The following is a 24,037-nucleotide window of genomic DNA, read 5'->3' on the forward strand; positions in this document are numbered from 1 at the left end:
ATGGGAGGGATAGAGAAAGGTGACTTTGAAATGAATCACCATTAAAATAATTAAACACCCAAATGTTGTCAATTTGCTGCTCAAGTGCTTATAAAAGTCAGAACACCAGGTTATAGACCAACAGGTTTATTTGGAATAACATAGGCTTTTGGAGTACAGCACCTTCGGCAGGCGCAGAGAGAGAGCAGGGCACACAGGCACAGAATTTCTAGGCAGACAAATCAAGAGCACAAAGAACAAAGCATCATACAACTGGTCATGACATGGAGGCGCCAGTGTTGGACTGGGGTAGAAAAGGTCAGAATTCACACAACATCAGGTTATAGTCCAACAGGTTTATTTGAAAACACAAGCTTTCGCAGCATAGCTCCTTCGTCAGGTGAAGTGAGAAAAAAGCACACAGAATACAGAGTTTATAGGTAAAAGATCAAACGATCACACAGCTGATGTGAATGTATTAAGCAAACACAAGATGCTGTCAAATCTTTAATCAGTTAGAAGGTTTTAATTCATTACTATGTTTCTGTAAATCCCCAAATTCCTTTCAACTCACAGTCTTGAAAGAACTAAAGATTTTATTAGTGTAAATGTGACATTTTAGGTCAGACACTGCATGTTAGGTATGAGGCCTTGTTTACAATCTGCTTGTGTTTTGGTTTGGAGTCAGACTGGTTTTACTTCTAAAATAGAAATTTATAAAACAACACATTGACTGGCTGTCTATCAATTGTGTGAAGCTGGATGAACACAGCAGGCCAAGCAGCATCTCAGGAGCACAAAAGCTGACGTTTCGGGCCTGGACCCTTCATCAGAGAGGGGGATGGGGTGAGGGTTCTGAAATAAATAGGGAGAGAGGGGGAGGGGGATCGAAGATGGATAGAGGAGAAGATAGGTGGAGAGGATACAGACAAGTAAAAGAGGTGGGGATGGAGCCAGTAGTGGTGAGTGTAGGTGGGGGGGTAGGGAGGGGATAGGTCAGTCCGGGAAGGATGGACAGGTCAAGGGGACGGGATGAGGTTAGTAGGTGGGAAATGGAGGTGCAGCTTGAGGTGCGAGGTGGGGACAGGTGAGAGGAAGAACAGGTTAGGGAGGCGGGGACGAACTGGGCTGGTTTTGGGATGCAGTGGGGGAAGGGAAGATTTTGAAGCTTGTGAAGTCCACATTGATACCATTGGGCTGCAGGGTTCCCAAGCGGAATATGAATTGCTGTTCCTGCAACCTTCGGGTGGCATCATTGTGGCACTGCAGGAGGCCCATGATGGACAGGAATGGGAGGGTGAGTTGAAATGGTTCACGACGCGTAAGCACTTGCGTGCGTGCATGTGGGAGAGTGAGAGTGTGAGTGTGAGTGCGTGTATGCGAGGGCGGAGAGAGACAGGGTGTTTCTGTGTGAGAGGGAGAGAGAGTGTTTGTGTGAATGTGAGTGAATGAGTGGAGGGGGAGGGAGTGTGTGTGCGTGCATGCATGGGGTAGGGGAGAGAAAGAGAAAGAGTGTGTGTGCGCGCGTTTGGGGGTGAGGAGATAGAGAAGAGAGAAAGAGTGTGTTTTTGTGTGGGAGAGAGATAGTCTGTGTCTGTGTTCACATGAGAGAGTTTGAGGGAGTGCGTATGTATGTATGCATGCGTGTACGTGTGTTAGAGTGTACAGCGTGGTGAGGTCACCTGTAGTGTGGCATGAACCCAAGTTCCCGGATGAGGCCGTCCTCATGGGTACCGATTTGGATATCAGCCTCTGCTCGGTGACTCCGCATTGTTGTGTATCCTGAAGTCTGCTTTGGAGGACGTTTACCCAAGGCCAAATACCTTGACCACTTAAGTGTTCCCCCACTGGGAGGGACCATTCTGAACTGGTGATTGTTGCACTACGTCCATTCATCCATTGTTATAGTGCCTGCATAGTCTTGCCAATATACCATGCAGCCGACATCCTTGCCTACAGCCTATGCGATAGACAACATTGGCCGAGTTACATGAGTATCTTGGGTAAAATAATTCATGCCATAGATTTGTGTTTATGTGTGTGTGTGAAAGAGAGAGAGTGTGTACACGAGAGAGAGAGTGTGTGTGTGTGTGCGCGTGTGCGTGTGCGCGTGCATATGAGAGAGAGAGAGGATGCGTGTGAGAGGAGCGCGCATGAGAGAGGGAGCACGTGTGAGAGAGGGAGCACGTGTGAGAGAGGGAGCGCGCATGAGAGAGGGAGAGCGTGTGCCAGTGTGAGTGTGTGCCAGAGTGTGTGTGTGCCAGCGTGCATGAGACAATATGTGAGCGACACGGTGTGTGAGCGAGTGTAATAAATAATTCAAAACTGTACAAAACAATTAAGGGAGAGAAATCGTAACAATTTATCAAAGTGATGCTGTCAAAACAGGACAGTAAGGAAAATTTTACAGATACAGAACAATGTAATGGGTTCACCTGTAGTGTGACAAGAACCCAAGGTCACGGTGAAGGCCATCTTCATGGGTATGAAACTTGTCTACCAGTCTCCGCTCGGTAATTCTGCATTGTTACATATCTTGGAGTCCACCTTGAAGGACATTTACCCAAAGATCGAGGCGCGCACTCTCTCTCTCTCTCATAACAAACAGTTTTGAATTATTTATTACACTCGCTCACACACTGTGTCGCTCACATATTGTCTCATGCACACTGGCACACACACACTCTGGCACACGCTCTCCCTCTCTCATGCGCGCTCCCTCTCTCACAAACACACACACACACACACACACACACAAACACACACACACACACACACACACACACACACACAAATATATGTAAATCTGTTGGATGATTCATTTCATCCAAAATATCTGTTTAATTGCAGATACATTCTATTTTGTTCGAAAACACACAATTTATAGTCACAGTCAGTGTTCCATCTTATAAATTCTGGTTTGAGGAATTAAACCAGCCTGATTCCAGGTAAAAAAAGATAATAAAATGTGAGGCTGGATGAACACAGCAGGCCAAGCAGCATCTCAGGAGCACAAAAGCTGACGTTTCGGGCCTAGACCCTTCATCAGAGAGGGGGACGGGGTGAGGGTTCTGGAATAAATAGGGAGAGAGGGGGAAGCGGACCGAAGATGGAGAGAAAAGAAGATAGGTGGAGAGAGTATAGATGGGGAGGTAGGGAGGGGATAGGTCAGTTCAGGGAAGACGGACAGGTCAAAGAGGTGGGATGAGATTAGTAGGTAGGAGATGGGGGTGCGGCTTGGGGTGGGAGGAAGGGATGGGTGAGAGGAAGAACAGGTTAGGGAGGCAGAGACAGGTTGGACTGGTTTTGGGATGCAGTGAAGTCCACCAGCTTCAAAATCTCCCCTTCCCCCACCACATCCCAAAACCAGCCCAGTTCGTCCCCTTCCCCCACTGCACCACACAACCAGCCTAGCTCTTCCCCTCCACCCACTGCATCCCAAAACCAGTCCAACCTGTCTCTGCCTCCCTAACATGTTTTTCCTCTCGCCCATCCCTTCCTCCCACCCCAAGCCGCACCCCCATCTCCTACCTACTAACCTCATCCCACCTCCTTGACCTGTCCATCTTCCCTGGACTGACCTATCCCCTCCCTACCTTCCCACCTATACTCTCTCCACCTATCTTCTTTTCTCTCCATCTTCGGTCCGCCTCCCCCTCTCTCCCTATTTATTCCAGAACCCTCAGCCCATCCCCCTCTCTGATGAAGGATCTAGGCCCGAAACGTCAGCTTTTGTGCTCCTGAGATGCTGCTTGGCCTGCTGTGTTCAACCAGCCTCACATTTTATTATCTTGGATTCTCCAGCATCTGCAGTTCCCATTATCTCTGATTCCAGGTAAAACCCTGAGAAAGATTCTGAACAAAGGCTCACACCTACAACTCAGAGTCTGACCTGAGACGTCACCTTTTGTATATTTCTGTGGATCTGCCTGCTTGTCATGACAGCATAGCACTGACATTGACTTTATAAATACTTTACACACTGTCTAACACTCATGGTCACAGACTTATCATCTGACATTCACTCACACAAGTTATATGATCCTTTGATCCTGTGGTCCTTGATTTTTCTGCCTATAAACTCTATGTCTGTGTGCTCTGCTCTCGCACATCACCTGACAAAGGGCCTGCTCTCCAAACGCTTGTGATTTCAAATAAACCTATTAGACTATAACCTGGTGTTGTGTGGCTTCTGACTTTGTTCGACCCAGTCCAACACTGACACCTCCACATCAAATGCTTACATTAACATTTTAATGCCTGAAATCACATTCTTCTGGGCTAGATTTGAGATAAAGATATATTTCATTGCTTTCTCACTTAGAACACTTAATAGAGAACATTACGATCAAAAATATTTCTTTCCGCATTGTAACCAAACCTGCCCACCACCCACAAATTTCATTCCACTTCATTTAATATAAGGCTCAACACTGCTTTTTGAACGAACCATCCCAGTTCTTCCATACAGACCAGGACTATGCATTTTCTTTTTTTTCTGATTTTTCACCTAATTCTTATTTTTATTTCAAATTCACAGCATTTGCAGTTCTTTTATTTCCTTTGAGTTGAGCTGTTCACTTTAAGCAATATGTTGCAATGAATAATAATCTTGTTTATTTTTCTAGGAGTAGCATTACTGACAGCAGTGGGTGTATACAAGATGGTAGAAAGGAAATGTGGAATGATATAGTTCTACATCATAGATTACAAGTGTATCCAATGAAAGACTGGCAATATTTGCTAGCTATTATGATTTGGCCATGGCAAGAATAAATTGACTCCTTTCATGATCTATTAGAAATACTACATCATATAAGTCTTGTAAGAGACTAATTGTCCAATGCTTATTCATCTTAAGGATCACTGTGTTATTTCTTCCCGATGTTGTAGCAAATCATTTCTGCCGACCAACTACCCATTTTAAATACTATTCTTACAACAGCTCCAAAGTAATTGTACACCTATTCATCAAATAATCTGCAACTGTCTGAAAATCTAGAAGGAATGTTTAACAGTTCTCTCACCTACTGCGTGCTGTCTGGATATAACTGATGTATATGTATTTACTGTGCATGATATTGCCTACAGCTTTTATTAGTTATCTAAACAGCTGTCTGCAGAAAAATAATTTCAGGAAATTCAGGCAGAGCAGTGACAACTGTAACATTTGTTTTATTTATTCATGGGGTGTTGGCATTGCCTCTATATAGGGAGGGAGAGACAGACACAGAGATAGAACGGTTTAATGGAGAATGTCAGTGGGGAGAAAGAAAACATCCAAAGAAGCTTACACATACCGTCAAAAATTTCTGATTTTCCAAATGTTTGCCAATGTAACTTTGCAAAATTTTATGCTGAAACTATATATCGTGTACAGTGTAGTAAAAAACTGCTTTCTATCTCTGGCAGTGGTTTTAAAGTCTGCAAAGCTAGAAAGGTATATCCTATAAAATTATATTTTGTTCATCTAATTTCTCCAACATTTACAACCAAATCAAAGAATGGCACTAAATAATTCTGTGTCCTTATAACATGGCATCAAGTCCACATTCATTATTTTTATATCTTGTTCATTTACTTCTTTCCCAATGCCACTTATAATACTGGAATGCAAGTCTATAGCCATTTATTTCTATCTGCCATCTCACAAACAGCCATTCATCCTAAAAAGAAACTTATTAGCGTGAAATCCCAAGCAAATCCATTCCTCTCTTTCCTGAGTGTTACATCACTTGAGTAAGATGCTAGGCAGATTATTTCAAAATTCTAAGGAAGCACAGCTGAGGTTGTCAAAAGGTAGAGTTGCATGCTGTGACATAGGGCTACTAAAAGGAAGAGATTTGATAAACTGAATGACGTTTCTTAACTCTAATTTTATGCTTATTGCCCAGATTACAGTGGATGGAATAGTGGGGGAGCCAACTGTTAACCATTGTAAATATATTTTAATCAAATGTGATCTTTGGTCACTTCATCTTGAAATCGTATTCCTTCATTAGCTTGGCTTGAAGTTATTTATTCCACAGATCAGTTCATTTCTATCACATTTTTGTCAAATGAATCGCTATTGCTTCTCCTCTTTCCATTAACTTTAGTTTCCAAATGAATTCTGAGGGTTCCATATCTTTGATAATAGGTCAAAATGTGATAAAACGTCTTGATATAATCTCATCAATTCATTACTGAATATGCATGACATTTTATTGGAGTTATATTCATTTTATATGAAATAAAGAAAAAATATTGGAGACTTACAGCAAGTCAGTTAGAATCTCATTTTAAGATTGACGATCCTGCAATTTCCAGCATTTTCCCATTTTAGTTTGGATTCTCAGGATCCTAGTAGGTTTACCTCAATTGCATGTAGCTGGAATGGATTATCAGAGGAACACATGAACATTATCAATTTAATAGTAACCAAATAAGTAGCATGGTTTTAGAGGAAAATGATCCTACTTCACCAGTACTTTTTATTTCTTTGAAGAAATAACCACTCAAGTCAAGTGTATTAAAGGCTATGCTGGTTGTTAAATTCCATGTGACAAGATTTGAGTTCAGTTTATAAGTACAGAGTTAGTGCAAACTTGGGTGTGAATAAGAAATTAGTTGAGGGGTAGACCAACTGGTGCTGGTCTAGGGAGTTGTATCAGGACTAAATACAGTGCCCAAGGGTTTAGTGCTGAGAATAAGATAAAGTAATTCCCATACCCCTTGATGCCCTTAAAATCTAAAAGAAAAACAAAATATTTATCTTAAAAAGTGATCTGCATTATCAGCTAATGGTTATTCAAAATGTAATTCTGAGGATGGCATCATGATCATGGAACATAACCTTGGATCACCCAATCACTTGTTGAACTTTTACTTCCAGGTGTGTTTTCGTTTTAAAGGAAGGCTTCTAAAGCCAAGCAAATATCAGTGGAGCTAAATTAAGTAGCAGACAGGAGAGAAAGATCCTGAAATGTCACACCTGAAAAGATGACAGAGAAGCTTCAAACAGATCAACTTAAAAGGGGTGAATGCACAACAAACTTGCCTGCAGTCCCCTGAGAGTTATTTTTGACTGCAAACACGATGAAAGAAAAGACAGCAGTCTGGATGACTGACATAAAGCAAACATTGAGCAGTACAACGCAGGACAGGCCCTTCAGCTCACGTAGTTGTGTTGCTCTATTATCCTAGTCTAAGATTAACTAGCCTGCATCCCCGATGTTATACTATCATCCATGTGTCTATCCAAGAGTCGCTGGCACGTCTCTAATGAATCCAACCCCACTACCACCACCGGCAGTGCATTCCACGCACCCACCACTCTGTGTAAAGAACCTACCTCTGACATCTCCCCTATACCTTCCTTCAATCACCCTAAAATTATGCCCCATTGCAACAGTCATTTCCGCCCTGGGAAAATGTCTCTGGCTATCCACTCTATTTATGCATCTCATCATCTTGTACACCTCTGTAAAGTCACCTCTTACCCTTCTTCACTCCAATGAGAAAAGCCCTAGCTCCCTCAACCTTTCCTCATAAGATCTGCACTCTAGTCCAGGCAACATACTAGTAAATCACCTCTGCACCCCCTCTATATTTTCCACATCCTTCCTGTAATGAGGCGACCAGAACTGAACACAACATTCCAAGCGTTGTCTAACCAGGGCTTTATGGAGCTGCAGGATAACCTCACGGTTCTTAAACACAATTCCCCTGCCAATGAAAGCCAACACGCCATATGCCTTCTTTACAACTCTATCAACTTGGCTAGCAACTTTGAGGGATCTATGGTCATGGACCCCAAGATCCCTCTGTTCTTCCACACTGCTAAGAATTCTGCTATCACTCCCATATCCTGCATTCAAATTTGTCCCTCCAAAATTTATTATGTTTGTGGCTTCTCATTTCAAAAATATCAAAGAACAATGGTTAAAATTCAGTTCAACCCCAATCTGTGCGTGGCATGGAAGATGGTGAACTGAAGTATCAGTCGTAGCCTGGGTTCAAGTGCTCATGTGCTGCGAAAGTTATAGTCAAGGAACCATCGACAAGTTACCCCTGCTTTGTAGGCTAAAGAATCTCTCACCCTGAGTGCTAGAAACAAGCTAGCCAGCAAGAACAATCAAAAGCAATCAGGTCAAAGGAATTTCAATCAACTTGCAAAGGCAAGAATGGGTTTTTAGCATTCCATTGTCTACTGTTCACAAATGACAGAGGGTGAACAATATATTTGTTATCTTTTGGCATTTTTGGACTCACTTCTCATTCTTTGTGTGTGCATGTGTGAGTCATTATTTTGTCTTCTTGCTTTTAATGATTAGTAAACTCTCTTCTGGTAACTCCAGAATTCCTGGTTAAATATGCACTTTTTAAAGCATAGAATTATTTGGTCTGGGAGAAAAGTTTACTGTGTTGCAACCAAATGAAGGAGCAAGTGAATAAACAAAGGGGAGATAGTTGTACCCTCCTGATCCAGGAGCTTGCCAATTTAGGATATCGCACCTGGAAGTGTAATAACTTAGCGAATGTCACCTAGGGTCTGATCATAGAAGCATTCAAGTGGTACACCCTGAATAATTAAAGAAATAATTTGGTTGCAGAAATTAGATAAGACTTAGTCAAGTTCTGGTTCATCTGACTAGCTAAATTAAGATGGGCTTTGTCACACATACATAGCTTGTAACTGTTGTTTATCTCTAAATCTTCAGCACTACTCGTTTTGGAAACTATACCCTACATTCAAACAAAACATTCATACGTTTAATTGAAGTGCTCCTTCAAACAAAATCCTTATGCTCTAACTCCAATCGCTATCATAATACAGTATCATTTCAAGTGAAGGCATTCTATGCACACCTTTTGTCAAGGTCATTACTGAACATTTTGAATATCGTGAGTTGCAAAACTGATCCCTGGAGAGTTCCACTAGTCACAGCTGCTTAATAGGAACTATTATCATTGATAACTACATTATGCTTTCTATTATCTAGCCAATTAATAATCTAATTTACAATTTCATCTTAAATTTTCACTTTAGCCATGAATCCCAATTGAGAATACTAAGTTATATAATAACTGTAACCCTACACTCATCCGGTAGGTCTATTATACCCACAAAGAATTCCGATATATTTGTTCAGCATAAACTGTTTTCATGTTATCTTAAATTTATTGGTTTCAGTTTCTGCGCTGCCTCTTTCTTAAGATCTTTCAACATTTTCTGTTTCAGACCTTTTCATGCAGAGCAATGAGTTTTTGAGTCTTTTGCTCCAGTTTTCATGTGCAATAAACAAAATATCTGCCATAGCAGCCCCTACTTTCTAAGTACTTGTGTGAATATTCTATTTGGGCCTAGTGTTTTATGAACCTTTGAATGCTATGACACCTAAATGACTTTTTTTTAATGCCTAATACTGTTTTGAATATGAATTTAAATCTATCAAATACTTCATTACTTTCTTGGGAATACGGTTAATTTCTTGTGTAGTGAAACTAGTTGTGAAACATAATTGAATCTATAGTCTCCTTCATTTCTGCCGCACATTTAAAAAGGATTTTTGGCAGCTTGAAGGTAACAATTTTTCCATGTTATATTAACATTTTTGATCTCATCTGTTATCCTTAAGTGACACCAATTGCTTATTTTGTAGTTTTACACAGATATATGCCCAGACAATCTGGTTTCTGTTTGCTTTAATGTTCATGCAATTCCATATTGCCTATTTATTTCTCCACTTCCCTCTACGACAATATAGCTGAAACTCCAAATCACATCATCATCTCCAGAATTAGTTTAATCAATGGTGTCTTTGCCACCTTCCGAAGCGCTCTGCTGCATTTAATAACCCTCAAATTATTAAAAAGTATGCCATCTGTTCCCTTTTCACATTTGTCCATCACATCTGGCCTACACTGCTACCTATACTTCAACTGCAACATTCTTACTGTTATCCTGACCTAGGCTGTCTACTTCCTCTGTAATCTACAATCCTTGGAGAAACTCTGCTCTGGTCAAAAATCTCCATGTGTTTTTAAGATCACAAAGTCTAATTATTCAACTTGTTTTTAATCATTACTCCTAACTCTTCCAATTACAGCCAGTGTCCATTTTTATCGCTCTGTGAAGGACTGTGGAATGTTTTCTACATCATTTAGGCAGTGCACCTTTGTTGCGAAGAATTCAATTTCAAGAATAAAAGAATCATGTTGTAGTTATGGTGCTTACTATCAAATTCAGAGATTGGGAGTTCAAATTCCATCATGGCACACTGTAAGATGAAAAATAATAACTTAAGTTTCCAAAATGGCAGTCACAAAATAAGCACGGGACCAATGGATTTCTACAGATCAAAAATTGACACTGACGATGTTAATTGGTTTCAATTGCAGTCTATAATTGCCTGTTAATGATCTCCAAAGTTGTTGAACAAAATTGCAAAACGCCAGATTCCATTTCTGGAAAGAATTCCTCTTTAATATTGGAGGCTGGTCCTTGGAAAAGTTCTCCTCAACACAGCATGCAATAGAAGTGCTGCCATCCATACATCACGACAGCTATGTCCTGAATAGCTGTGAAGGACAAAATGACCAGGTTTGGTTCTGAGGAGCCACTTGGTCTTATCTTCACCAGTTTGTCTTTGCTGGCACATCTCTACAGCATTTCTGGAAGTGCCCTGTGCAGTTCTTGCAATGGCAAAAGTCTGGAGAAATGCATAATTCCAAAAAACATGAAAAATGAATGCTAGAATGCCTAACATCATGATGGATCAAAAGTGCCACCATTTCATTAAATCAAATATGGTGTTTTTTTGACATTTTCTGTTGCACCCTATACTAAATTAGTAAAAAGAACTAAAATTGGAACTTTTCCTGATTAATTCAAGGCAGCCACAAATATTCCTTAATAAATAACCATTTTGCTCACTTGCTAATTGGCTGTGCCAATTACAAAATCAAATTTTACTACAGTAATAGAAATTTGTGGCTTCAATCAGACATTTTTCATGCAGAGGCCTGTACAGAAAGTGCTGTTTGATAAACATTGGAAGAAGAAGCTTCACAAGAGACCTTGATCATCTGATATTCACACAAAGGCATTTTCAACGGAGGCTCATAAGAGTAGACGAGAAGCGGAGGTCTGGACAATCTTTCTCTCCACACTTAGCCCTGGGAATTCGATTGCTGTATCCTCACCAGGATAGTTAAATTAAGGTTGCACTGATCAGAGGTAAATTTTCTGTATCAAGATTTAAAAATATAAATATATTGCTATTTGTCATCTCCACACCTTCAGGCAATGGATTAAATACCAGCAATAGGAAAAAATAATAGCCTAATTCAGATAAATCTGAGAGTGCTTCTGCAGTCGGGCAATGATTGCACAGTTTTCTTTAAAGTACTCATTCCAAGTCAAGAACTAAAATTAATTATTTTTAAAATCACAGCATACTGGAAATTTCACCTCAGGCTTATAGAAAAGAAGCAGAGAATAAAGCATGCATTTTATTTCAGCGAATTATGGAATTAACACTGCAGCAATTTTGAATGGTGCTGATTATTTACTCTCACAGAGCTTTAATGTGCTGCTTTCTCTATTTAATTAAGCAGTCAAAACTAATTTTGTCAAGGCATTGCAGTTAAGCAATTAACAAAGCAAATAGCTGTACTGTCAAATCAGGAAAGAAAAGTAGAAAGCATCAATGGTTTAATGCACAACAGATCTTGAATATGTCGTGAATACATACGATGAAATATCATTTTGATTTGATGTCAAGTTAAAAGTAAAACAGTGCGCATTGGGAGGAGTAAGATTAAGGATGCCAGATTGATAGGTAGTGTCAAAGAACGTGGTTTTGAGGGTATTTTAGAAAAGCTGAAATCCCTCAGTCTTCAAAAGATGATTGTGAAAGTGTTTTACTGAGAAAGGAACATGACAAAATGAAATAGAAAAGATTAGGCTCCAACATTATTTCAAGCTCACCTATAATTGCAGGAGAATGGAACCCTGATGCAAACAGCAAACTGATAATGAGGAAAGTCCAGATTAATGTCAGGAAGGAACTGTTTCACTGAACAAGTAATGTGCATATAATGTGCTTTTGGATGGGGTCATGGAGACAATAATTCAGAAGCCATTTATAAGGCCGGCATTGTGATAGGATAGCGAGTTATTCGGGCTAAATGCAATCGCTCACCCACGCTTGTCTTGTGACTTGATAAACTCACCATGAAGTAAAATTGTGAAAAAAAGGGACTAATGTTTTGCTTTTTTGCTTATTAACAACATTACAAACCAAAGCTCTCATCTCATTAATACACAGCTTCCTATCCTACCACCAGAGAGGATTCTCAACATGGAAGTTGGAACTGCTACCCAGCAACTTTAGCTCAATTCTTGTTCCATATTGCCTTCATTTTGAACACCAGACACTTAGATTTCAAGGCATGCTCCACGGACAACAGCCACACTAAACCCATGTCCAACGACATTGACATCCATCATTGGTTTGCCTCAAATAACCCTCATGGTACATCCCTGATTCGTGGATGAACCAGGAGGTTCACTCTCTGCTGAAATCCAGGTCTAAGGCATTCAGGTCTGGCAACGTTAACGTACACAAGAAATCCAGGTACAACCGTCGGAAGGCCATCAGAAGCAGCAAGAGGTAATACCAAACTAAACCTAACCACACAGACACTCACCATTTATAGCAAGCCTTACTTGACATAATGGGCTACAAATCAAAGTCAAACAGAATCACGGGTAACAGTACATCCCTACCTGATGAGCTCAATGCATCCTATGCCTGTCCCTCCAGCCTTGGAAGCATGTGCACCCACAGCCACCAATGCAGATGTTAAACTGGCCTTCTTGAGAATGAATCGATGGAAAGCAACCAGCCCAAATGGAGTCACCAGCTGAGCACTCAGAGCCTGTGTGGACCAGCTGGTGGAAGTATTTGCTGACATGTTTAACCACTCATTACGATTTTCTGAAGTCCCCGCCTGCTTTAAAAAGACAACCATTATCCTCGTGCCAAAGAAAAAATCATGAAGTGTGCCTCAAAGATTACCTCCCAGTGGCTCTTACCTCCATAATTAGGAACTCAAGTGATTAGTCATGGCTCACATCACAATTGCAACAAGCCCATGGCAGGCCACATCTCCCTGTCCTTACAATCATCCCTGGAACATCTAGATTACAAGGACACCCACATCAGGCTCCTACTTATTGACCACAACTCCAGCTTCTAAACAATAATTCCAAACAAATGCATTTCTAAACTCCAAGATCTAGGTCTCAGCTCCCTCAACCTGTTACTGGATCCTTGGCTTCCTGACCCATCGACCACAATCAGCGAGAACAGGTAACAACACCTCCTTCACGATAATCCTAAAAACTAGTCTCCCACGAGGCTGTGTACTCAGCCCCTTGCTGTACTCCATACTCACTAATGACCGTGTGGCCAAATTCTAACCCAACTCCATTTACAAGTTTGCTGATGACACCACTGTTGCAGGTCAGATCTCAAACAACGACAAGACAAAAGACAGGAAAGAGATTATCTGCTTAGTGACATGTTGTAAAGAAAATAATCTCTCCATTGATGTCTGCAAAATAAAAGAGCTGGTCATTGATGACAGGAAATGGAGTGGAACGCACACCTTTGTCTGCATCAATGGTGCAGGCGTGAAGATGGTCAACAGCGTCAAGTTCTTGGGAGTGATGATCATCAATAATCTGTCTTTCACCACCCACATCGATGCAATAGTAAAGAAAGCACAACAAAGCGTCTACTTCCTCCGAAGACTAAGAAAATGTTCACAAGGACTGACCAATTTTTATAGATGCACCACAGGATGCATCACAGCATTATGTGGCAAATGCCCTTTCTAAGACCTCAAAAATCTACAGATAGTAGTGAACACAGCCAGGTCCATCATGTGAGCCAGCCTTCAATCTATTGACTCCCTCTATACTTGCTGCTGCCTTGGAAAAGCAACCAAGGAAAGACCCCACCCCCACTGTTTATACCATCTTCAAACCTCTTCCGTTGGGGGATTGAGTTTAAGAGTCGTGAGATCTTGTTGCAGCTCTATAAAACTTTGGTTAGACCGCACTTGGAATACTGCGTCCAGTTCTGGTCGCCCTATTATAGGAAAGAGGTGGATGCTTTGGAGAGGGTTCAGAGGAGGTTTACCAGGATGCTGCCTGGACTGGAGGGCTTATCTTATGAAGAGAGGTTGACTGAGCTTGGTCTCTTTTCATTGGAGAAAAGGAGGAGGAGAGGAGACCTAATTGAGGTATACAAGATAATGAGAGGCATACATAGAGTTGATAGCCAGAGACTATTTCCCAGGGCAGAAATGGCTAGCACGAGGGATCATAGTTTTAAGCTGGTTGGTGGAAAGTATAGAGGGGATGTCAGAGGCGGGTTCTTTACACAGAGAGTTGTGAGAGCATGGAATGCGTTGCCAGCAGCAGTTGTGGAAGCAAGGTCATTGGGGTCATTTAAGAGACTGCTGGACATGCATGTGGTCACAGAAATTTGAGGGTGCACACATGAGGATCAATGGTCGGCACAACATTGTGGGCTGAAGGGCCTGTTCTGTGCTGTACTGTTCTATGTTCTATGTTCTAAAATATAAAAACCTTTATACCTGAATGAACAGATTCAAGATCAGCCTCTTCCCGACTGTTATCAGACTTTTAATGGGCCTCTCAAATGTTAAATTTGAAGTATCTCTCTCTCTCGCTCTCTCTCTGCACCTTCTCTGCAGCAGTAACACTGTATTCTGCACTCTGTTGTGTTACCCTAATGCACTTTGTATGATGCGATCTGCCTGCACAGCATGCAAAACAACAGTTTTTACTGTATCTCAGTACATGTGACAACAATAACTCAAACTCAAACTTAAAGGATTCTTCTGCACTTAAATGTGGTACCACAGAGGGCAACAGCAGCTATCTGTATAATGCTGCTGCAAGGAGACTTTGTGCTTCAGGACAGAGCTATCCAGCTCTTGGGCTGGACTATGTTACATCTCTGATATGTTCGCTTGCTGTCTTAGCACTCACTCATTTTGAGCTCCCTGGATGCTCACAGCATTTCTTCCTTGACCTGCATTTTTGTGCTTTGCCCAACTGCCACAGATACCAAGCTCAGCAGTACTGCTGTATTACTGTCATTTAGCACAGACACAAAGCCAGGAAGCTTATCATAGTTGTCAGCAGTTCACATTCAAGTGAAGGAGGGTCTCATTGTCAGAGGTCCCCGAGGCTTTGATGTGGTCAGTCAGCTGCTGAGTGGTCAGAGTCAGCATTTTCCACCTCACTCCTTAAGAGGAGAGTATTTCATGCAGCACACTAATTGTCCTGACTTGTTCTGCCCTACTGTGGGCTGCTTTCCTCCACAAATGACAGAAAGGCAGGTATTAAAGAAATTGAAACTGAATGCAACACCTATTACTTTTGTTTCAGGTTGCCAGATGTCCTAAGTGAGTGTTCAGGCAGTGCAGAGGACATGGATTTTGAGTGGTATCTGGGATGGAGTGAGTGAGAACGAGTCAGGGAAGATTTTGCAAGCAACAGTGAGAGTGATATAGCATGAGCCTTGGTGAGATGTCAGCAGTAGCTGAGATGGAGCGAGTGTGAAGTCTTGGAGATCAATATTATCACTTTTAACGACACACTGTACAGTATTGTGTATTTCTCCACACAAATGACACTGCAAAGACCAGGGTGAGGCCATCTTGGACCATCCTAACATAGTCTGCCCTCCTCTGCTGGTCCTAGAAGACAACAGGCCTGCCTTGGCATCAGCCTGTCCAACATGGCCTCCATGTGTCTGCCCAGGGTGTTAATTTCCCCTTGTCTGTCATGTGTAGCATAAATGTCAGGATCCTTGCACGGCAACTTTTAAAATGGTGCTGAAGCCAAGGGCGCTCACTCATTTCAGGGTGTCTGAGCATTGGTGAGTTATTACAGCGAGAGCTACTGGTATAATGGGGCTTAAATTAGATGAGAGAGGCACCATAGGGACGGAGTAAGTGATTAATGAGGTGAGTTTGATAATGTGGTGGGAAAACACGATCGGCCTCATGGAGAGAAACCTTCTATGAAACATGCAATACTGACAGCCATAAAAAAAGATTCACCGCTTAGAAATTCATTTCACTTCACTTCATCTATTCATCTTAAGCGACAAGGCATTTAATATCCTGAACAGAATCTACACGAAATGTCACATCGCTCCCTTCCCTCCCTAACAATGACTCTCACACCCTCCTTCCATCGTGCACACTCTCTCACTCTCACCCATAGCCACACACGTTCAGAAGTCTGTCTCAGCATCTTGATTGCAATACTTCAGAGAGCTGTGTCTACACATAAAGGAGACAACCTTGTCTCTTGGCCAATTTGCTCCTTGACTCAAGCTCTTTTCCCGGGACTGACACAGCAATCCATCCTCGCTCCACAGACTTGATGTTTGCACTCCTGGTGTGCAGGCTTCAGGCCCATCAGAAACAAATGTAGGAGGGAAGCACATCAGATTAGAGGAGCACCTGCTCACAGAATCTTTCAATTGTACCTCTTACATTGGGACTACCAGCCATGGCCAAATAGGATGCCTCAGGCAGTGCAGGTGTGAATGCATTCCAGAACAACAACAGCGAAAACATACAGAAAAGGTTTCAACCATCATTTCACAAACCCCAAGAAATGACAGAAAGCTCCAAACAAAATCTTAGTTACAATAATAGCAGATCATTTCAAAAAGGCTGCATTTTACAAAACACAAGGCAACTATCTTTAAAACCTACAGGAGATCACTCTTCTGGGAAAAAAAATCTCCAAGAACTGATTTCAATATTGGAATGCTAATATCAAAGGCAATAAACAATGCACAATGCACCTACTTTAAATTAAACACAGCATATGGAATTTTGGCAGATAGATTTAAATGGCAACAAAAATAAACTTCCTATAGTCTTCATCTGTACAATTTTAATTTGAAAATTATAAAGCCAGGTGGAATCAGCCTTAACGTACAAGATCAGCTTCAGGCAACATTAAGACACAAAAACAAATACACAGTTTTGATGTGGAAGAAGTCAACAAACAGAAACTAACAAATCATTATAAACAAAAATCAGAAAACTTTTCATGAGAACTGGGAAAACTGAACATTGTGTACATTCCACTGAAACCAGACACCATGGCCAACTGATTGTTCACATCAAGAGAAGGTCCAAAACTTCTAAAAGGGTAATTACAAAGGTTGAGGAAATGCTTCAACAGAAGGTTACTTCTCCTGCCATGATTTTTGCACCAGTTTCCAAGTCAAATAGATCATTAGGATTTGCACTAACTTAACACATTTAAATGAGGTAATACAAAAGATACATTCAACAGTAACCTCTCAGAAACAGTCCAGTTATTCTTACAAAAACACAATCTCCAACAAGCTGGCTGTGGACAGTGGATTCCAAAAACTTTCCCTAAAATAGGGGTGCAAACTGCTGAACACCTCCTGGACTTTATTGGTGTTGAACTGACAATCAATGACTATCCTTTGATCAAGTCAAAAATATGCATATTTCACAGACATTCTTGCCCATAATGATCCCTAACTTGCAACTATTATAGCAGCAGATGCATCACCCACTGGCCTGAGAGATTTCCTCCGGAATCAACACGAAGGAATTTGGCAATAAAAACAAGCTCTTGTATGTATATGTCTGTATCAAATTATTCCATTGCTTTCCTAATGAAACTTGGATCTCTGCCAGCATAGTGGCTCAGTAGTTAGAACTGCTACCACACAGTGCCAGGAACCCAGTTCAAGTCCAGCTTCAGGGAACTGTCTGTGTGGAGTTTCCAATTTCTCCCCATGTCTGTTTGTGTTTCCTCTGGGTACTTCAGTTTCCTCTCGCAGTCCAGAGATGTACAGGTTAGGTGGATTAGCCATGGAAAATGCATCATTTCCATTAGTCATGGGAAATTCAGAGTGATAAGTTAGAGGAGGAATCTGGATGGAATGGTCTTCAGAGGGTAAATGTGGGCTTAATGAGCTGAATGACCTGCTTCCACACTGTAGAGACAAAATGATCCTTGTGGTCTGGTGAAATCAGATTACATTTGGAACAATTTCTACTAACTAACTGAAGCTAAAATGTATTTCAGTTTCATGTTTATTTCATGCTCAACAATACATTTAGCACTGGTTTCAAACTGATATCAGCAGCTATCATGAGATACGTTCTCTCCATATTACTCAGACATAACAACTATGGGTCAATCCTGCATTGCTTGTGTTCAATTTCAGTGTTTTGGCTTCCTTTCACTGAGTGATCGTACAATACCTTTGTGCTGCAAGGTGTGGCTAAAGTTGAAGAAATAAAATGGAATAAATACAATTGTACAGAATGACCTTTAACTGATGTTCTCTGAAGCTAGATTAAATTTAACAATTGAATAATTTGTCAACCATATTCCAGTTGATGAAATCATGTTTCTGGTATTTTGCTGATGATTATTTTTACCCTGAACAATATAATCTCATTGTCAAAGCTTCAAGTACTCAGTGTGTAACTTAAAAGTCATTAGGTGAAAAATTGATTCACTGAATATACTTTGGAGTCAACCATACTGTTGCCAGGTTTCCAATATTTAAGTTTAAGTGGTTGAAGATTAAAAACTGGCTTCAATGCAAAAAATTGGCAATCGTCACTGATTTTAGTGGGGCACATGAAATGTAATCTGAATTTAGTAGGGTTTAAAATAACCACAGCATGGAAGTCCCAGGGAAATGTATTGTAGCAGAATTAAAGACATCAATCACTTACTTCATAATTTCTTTTTTCTTTTGTACCATCAGAATTCCTTGCCATAGCTACAGTGTTACAATAGCGCAAGTGTTGTAAAAACGATGGGCCATCACTAAACTGAAGGACCAATTAATCCGACCTTGGTCACATTGCAACACACGAATGGTGTGCTGGGTAATGAGAAGATTACCAGGGAATCTTTGATATTTGCAAGCAAATGAATGGGGAGTTAGTTTCAACATTTCATCCTTAGGGATGATGAACTTCCTAAGCATTGCAGAGTGACTGACCAATATATAGTATTATGTACACAAATCTTGATTCAACACAGATCATTTGATTCATGGGAAAGTATTACAACTGAGGCAAATCCCAAACTATACAGGGAAGGTGGATACTGGAAAATAATGATATTTTTGACAAAATGTTATGCATTTCATTCATATTCTCTGCTTCCAGATTATGACATTTGACACCATTTAGATCATTATTTATTTGCAAAATTACTCTATCATTTTCAACAGGTGTTCACTGTCTATCTTTAAGTGAATGAGAACAATGATTTCTACTTAATACTTGCAAAGGTTTTACTGCCTTGTTGTAGCTTCCCTTGAATAATGTAGAGGTGAAACTCCTCTTGTTGATAATATTACCAAAAAAGTGTCAGCATAGTAAACACACTGACATTTTTTCCCCAGAAAAATAAATGAGCAATTCACCCTAAAAGGGTTAAATGCTTCAAAGCAGTTTAAAAATTCATCACCTCATGAGCAATTGAGATATGAATATTACAAGAACTTTTAGTAATTTAAAAATCTATTGCAATCACAGCAATATGCATAAATATTACAAGAAGTCTGGTGATGTAAAAGGTACAGTTTTTAACAGCTGGTTGGACCAATTAGTGTAACCAATTACAAGAAAAAGTTATTTCAGTTCTTCAGCTAAGCTGTACTATTTCAAATTAGTAACAAAATATGACACCACCGGCACCCTGCAAACATGGCTGATTATGTAAGACAAACCATGAATTGTGGGATACTGCAGCAAATTTCACTGCACTGAGCTTGAAGAAGTTGTGCATTTCAGAGATCCTGGTTCCTGTAGGAATAGTTGGAGGATTGGATTTAACTTACTACAATTTAAATGCTGAATGAATTTATCATAGAGAAACAATTTAAAAACTTGAGTGTCTTGTCAAAGTACTCTCTCTCCTTGTGTCACACTGGAATCAATAAGTTCACAAGAAATAGGAGCAGGAGGAATCTTGTCATCCATTAGCTTGCTCCACCAGTGATAGCAATGGTATTCAACTCATGGAATTACAACTAGACACAACCTTGTGACAATCATTGATTTTGATACGTATATTTGTCCTTAATTATGACTCTAAAACAAGTACAATCATATTGTAAGAAGTTCCTGGGTGAAGCTCCACAATTTGATTAGATTCCACACCAGATACCCAAAATCCTTAAGTTTCCAGATGTGGAGGTACAACAGCTCCACTATGGTATTCACTGATTACCTCGGTGGTTGCAACAAGGGCAATTTAAACATAATCTCGACTTGTCTGCCAGACCAAATCAATTTGTTTTCAAGGAAGCCAAGTGAACCAGAATTAACAGAGTTAACAAAGGAGTGAATTTATGTTCATTAAGAGGTTATATTAAGAGTGGTTGCACGTGTTATACAGAATAGTACTGGTTGCATTGCTGTTGGTAACTGAGCATTCAATTTCAAGATTCTTGCCTTTACGTGTGGATTGAAATGGTTTTGTTCTGGTTCTTTTCATTGTGGCGAACCTGCAGTATCCAGAGTTAGAGCGTACATTTCTCTTTCTCTATGTGTTGTGCAAGCATGTATAATGTCTGTTCTCAGCTGTGACCTTCACAACACATTACATCACACAAAGCATCTCAGGAGACTAATACTCACAGACTAGGGGATGCTTTCAGTTTTTAACTTCCTTTTTGTGAAAATCTAGAAGGGCAAAAGCTACTCACAAGATAAGCCAGGGATATTCAGAAGGATAAAAGTGAGGGACCAAAATAGTCCTGTAAAAGTGAAGGTTGGGACCAATAAGTCCAGGAAACCCTGGATATCAAGGCATGTGCAAGATTGGGCAAAGAAAAGAATCCAGGCCTGTCGTAGATACTGATGACTCAAAACAGTGGATGCCCTGGAATGGTACAGAAATTGCATAGAGCTGCTTAGAAAAAAAGAAGAGATCATCTGATAAACACAATATTGTAACAGTTGGGAGAATCAAAAGGTGTTTTGTAAGTAAATTGCAGCAGGAGATGAATAAGGAAAAAGTGGGGCCATTAATAAGAAGAGGTAGGGACTGAACTTGAGAAGGGAGACTCTGATATGCTTGATCAAATTGACTTTGAGAAGAAAGGGGTACTTTCACTTTAGCAGGCGTGAAATGTGGATAATTCCCCAGGCTCAGATGAGACCTAGTGGAGGTTGCTGTGGGAGGCAAGACAGCACTAAGCAGTGCAGGGGCACTGATATTGATTTTCAAATTCTCCCTGACCACAGGAGGATTGCTGGAGAATAGGAGGACTGCTACTGTGGTAAATTATTGAAGAAGCCTGAGGGGGATAAACCAGGCCAGTAAATGTAACAAAAATACCAAAGAACTATGGATGTTGGAAATTTGAAACATGAACAGAAATCAGCAGTTCGAGCATCTTCTGTGGAGAAAAAACACGGTAAGCATTTCTGAAGATGGGTCACTGACCCAAAATGGCTACAAGATTGGTTTGATTGAGCTGCTCTCACTCCACAGATTCTACTGGGCCTGCTGAATTTCTCCAGGAATTTCTGTCTTTAGTGTCAGTGAGTCTAACATCTTTGGCAGGGAGCTATTGAATAGAATTTTGAGAGACAGAATTAGTGTCCACTTGGGCAGTCAAGGATTAATCAATAATAGCTAGCATGGCTTTGTAAGGGGATGATCATGTCAAACAAATTAGAATTTAGAGATTGGTGATGGGGCGTGTAGATGAGGGTAGTGCAGTTGCTGTTAGTCTACATGAACTTCAGTAAGACTTTTGACAAGGTCTCACATAGCAATAAGTTAACAAGCTGAGAGCCAATGGGATCCACAGCAAGTTAACAAATTGGATCCCGAATTGGCTTACTGGCAAGAAATGCAGGGCAATGGTTGGAGGGTGTTTTTGTGACTGGAAGCCTGTGTCCAGTGGTATACCAGAGGGTTCAGTACTAGGCTCCTTGCAGTTTTTTGTGTGCGTTAATCTTCTCATCATTAATATAGGAGTTATGACCAGTACATTAACAGATGTCATGAAAATTGTTGGCACAGTAAATATGGAGAAAAAAAGCATTAACCTACAGTCTTGCCCAAATTGGCTCAACAGTCGCAAATTAAATTTAATGGTGGCAAGTGAGAAAATATTAATTTTAGAAGGACTAAAAAGGTAAGAGAGAGTACTTCAAATGGTACTGTACTTCCAAAAGATTCTGAGTAGTACAGAGGATCAAAGGGACCTTGGTGTGCATGTCCATAGATCCTTGAAAGCAACAAGACAAGTAGAAAATGTGGTTAAGGGATGGGATGCTTGCCTGTATTAGTCAACACATTGAATACAAGAGCAAGGGAATTATAATGGATCTGTAAATGAGAGTAGTAAGGCCACAGGTAGAGTTTTATGTGGCAGTCTAGTTACCACATTATGGGAAGGACGGGATTGCACTGGAGAAGATGCAGAACAGATTCACCAGGATGTTGTCTCAGCTGGAACGATTCAGCCATGAGGAGAGTCTGGATAAGCTGAGTTATTTCCTTAGAGCTCAGAAGGCTACGTGTCAGATTTGATTGAAGTGCATAAGGTTCTGAGGGACATAGACAGGGGAGATATTTTTCCCCTTAGTACAGGAGCGATAACCACGGGGCACAGTTTAATGGTTTAGAGGGGTTGAGGAAAAATATTTTCACCCAGATGGTTGTGGGTATCTGGAAATCATTGCTTAAAAGTGTGGTAGAGGTAGAAATCCTCAAGTCATTTAAGAAATATTTGAAGCAAGGTTTGAAATACTATGGGCCCTGTGCTAGAAACTGGGGTTAAAACAAAAGGGGGTGTTTGATAACAGGTGCAGGTGCAACATGAACGGACTCATTTGTGCTATAATAACTCTGTGAATCTAAAATGCAACCATATCCGCAGAGATGGTTTCTTGCTGAGACGGGTGGGAGTGTGGCAGGAAGATAGTCAAATGCTTATTATCGCCTCCTTTTTAATCTTTCTGGTCAATATTTTATCCTGGCTTTGTTCAGATCTGACATCCATGGGTCCAGAACTTTTCAAAGCAATCAGTAAATTACCCATTTCCCATATCTTTGCCGACCCAATTGCTGTTCTCTCTTCCTGGGTGCCTCCTCCATTCCCCACTCTACCTTCAGCATTTTGACCAACCTTTTCCTCACTATAACCAGTTCTGAAAAGGGGTCACTGGAGCCAAAATGTTTATTCTGCTTTCTCTTCACAGGTGTTGTCAGACTAGCTGAGCTTCTCCAGCAATTTCCGTCTTTGATTGGATTTTCAGCATCACAGTCCTTTGATTCTTTTTGAAATCAATAAATATACATCCACTGTCATCATTTGGCTATCGCAGCCCACTTTTTAAAGACACATCTTGAAATTAAAAAGTAAGTGTATCTGTAAGCACTTCAAGGTTACAATCCTTTGTCTTGACTGTGATAAACAGTGCCAAAGGAAATACAAATGAAAGATACAATGCTACCTTAAGAGTGCTGAATACTGTACTGAAATTCAGAACTTGCTTTCGTTTACAGCCTATCAAAAATGAAGGTTGAGGCTGGGATAAAGAGCAGGTAAATGTACTCCAATAGGTTTGAATGTGAAAGAATATCATTCATCCACTAATACTTCTGAAACTGAGTGCTGATAATACCTATACCTCCATTCAGTCAGGGAGGATAATGTCATCATCTGGTGCTTTGGTAATAGCTCCTTGAATGACATTTAGTAAAAGGGCTTAGAATGGATGAGAATCTCAATCCTGACAATGAAATTCACTGTCTGCCAAAAGTCCTGTGTGAACCCATGGAATGTCACACCTGTGGAGTGTCAGAGAAACCTCAAAACAGACAAACGTAAATGGAAGAGATGCAAGAAGAAATATGAATTACTCCTTTCAGTAGGAAAGCCATCTCTCATGCGGGTTATGTCTTGAATTGTGG

At 40.6% G+C, this 24,037-nt stretch overlaps 1 protein-coding gene across 1 annotated transcript in view; it reads right to left on the minus strand.

The window, feature by feature from the left end:
* LOC125456875 (limbic system-associated membrane protein-like) overlaps positions 1-24,037 on the minus strand; it is a 1,200,329-nt gene that overhangs the window by 853,150 nt on the left and 323,142 nt on the right. The window lies entirely within an intron of this gene.

This window comes from Stegostoma tigrinum, chromosome 12 (assembly GCF_030684315.1).
Source record: "Stegostoma tigrinum isolate sSteTig4 chromosome 12, sSteTig4.hap1, whole genome shotgun sequence".
NCBI lineage: Eukaryota > Metazoa > Chordata > Chondrichthyes > Orectolobiformes > Stegostomatidae > Stegostoma > Stegostoma tigrinum.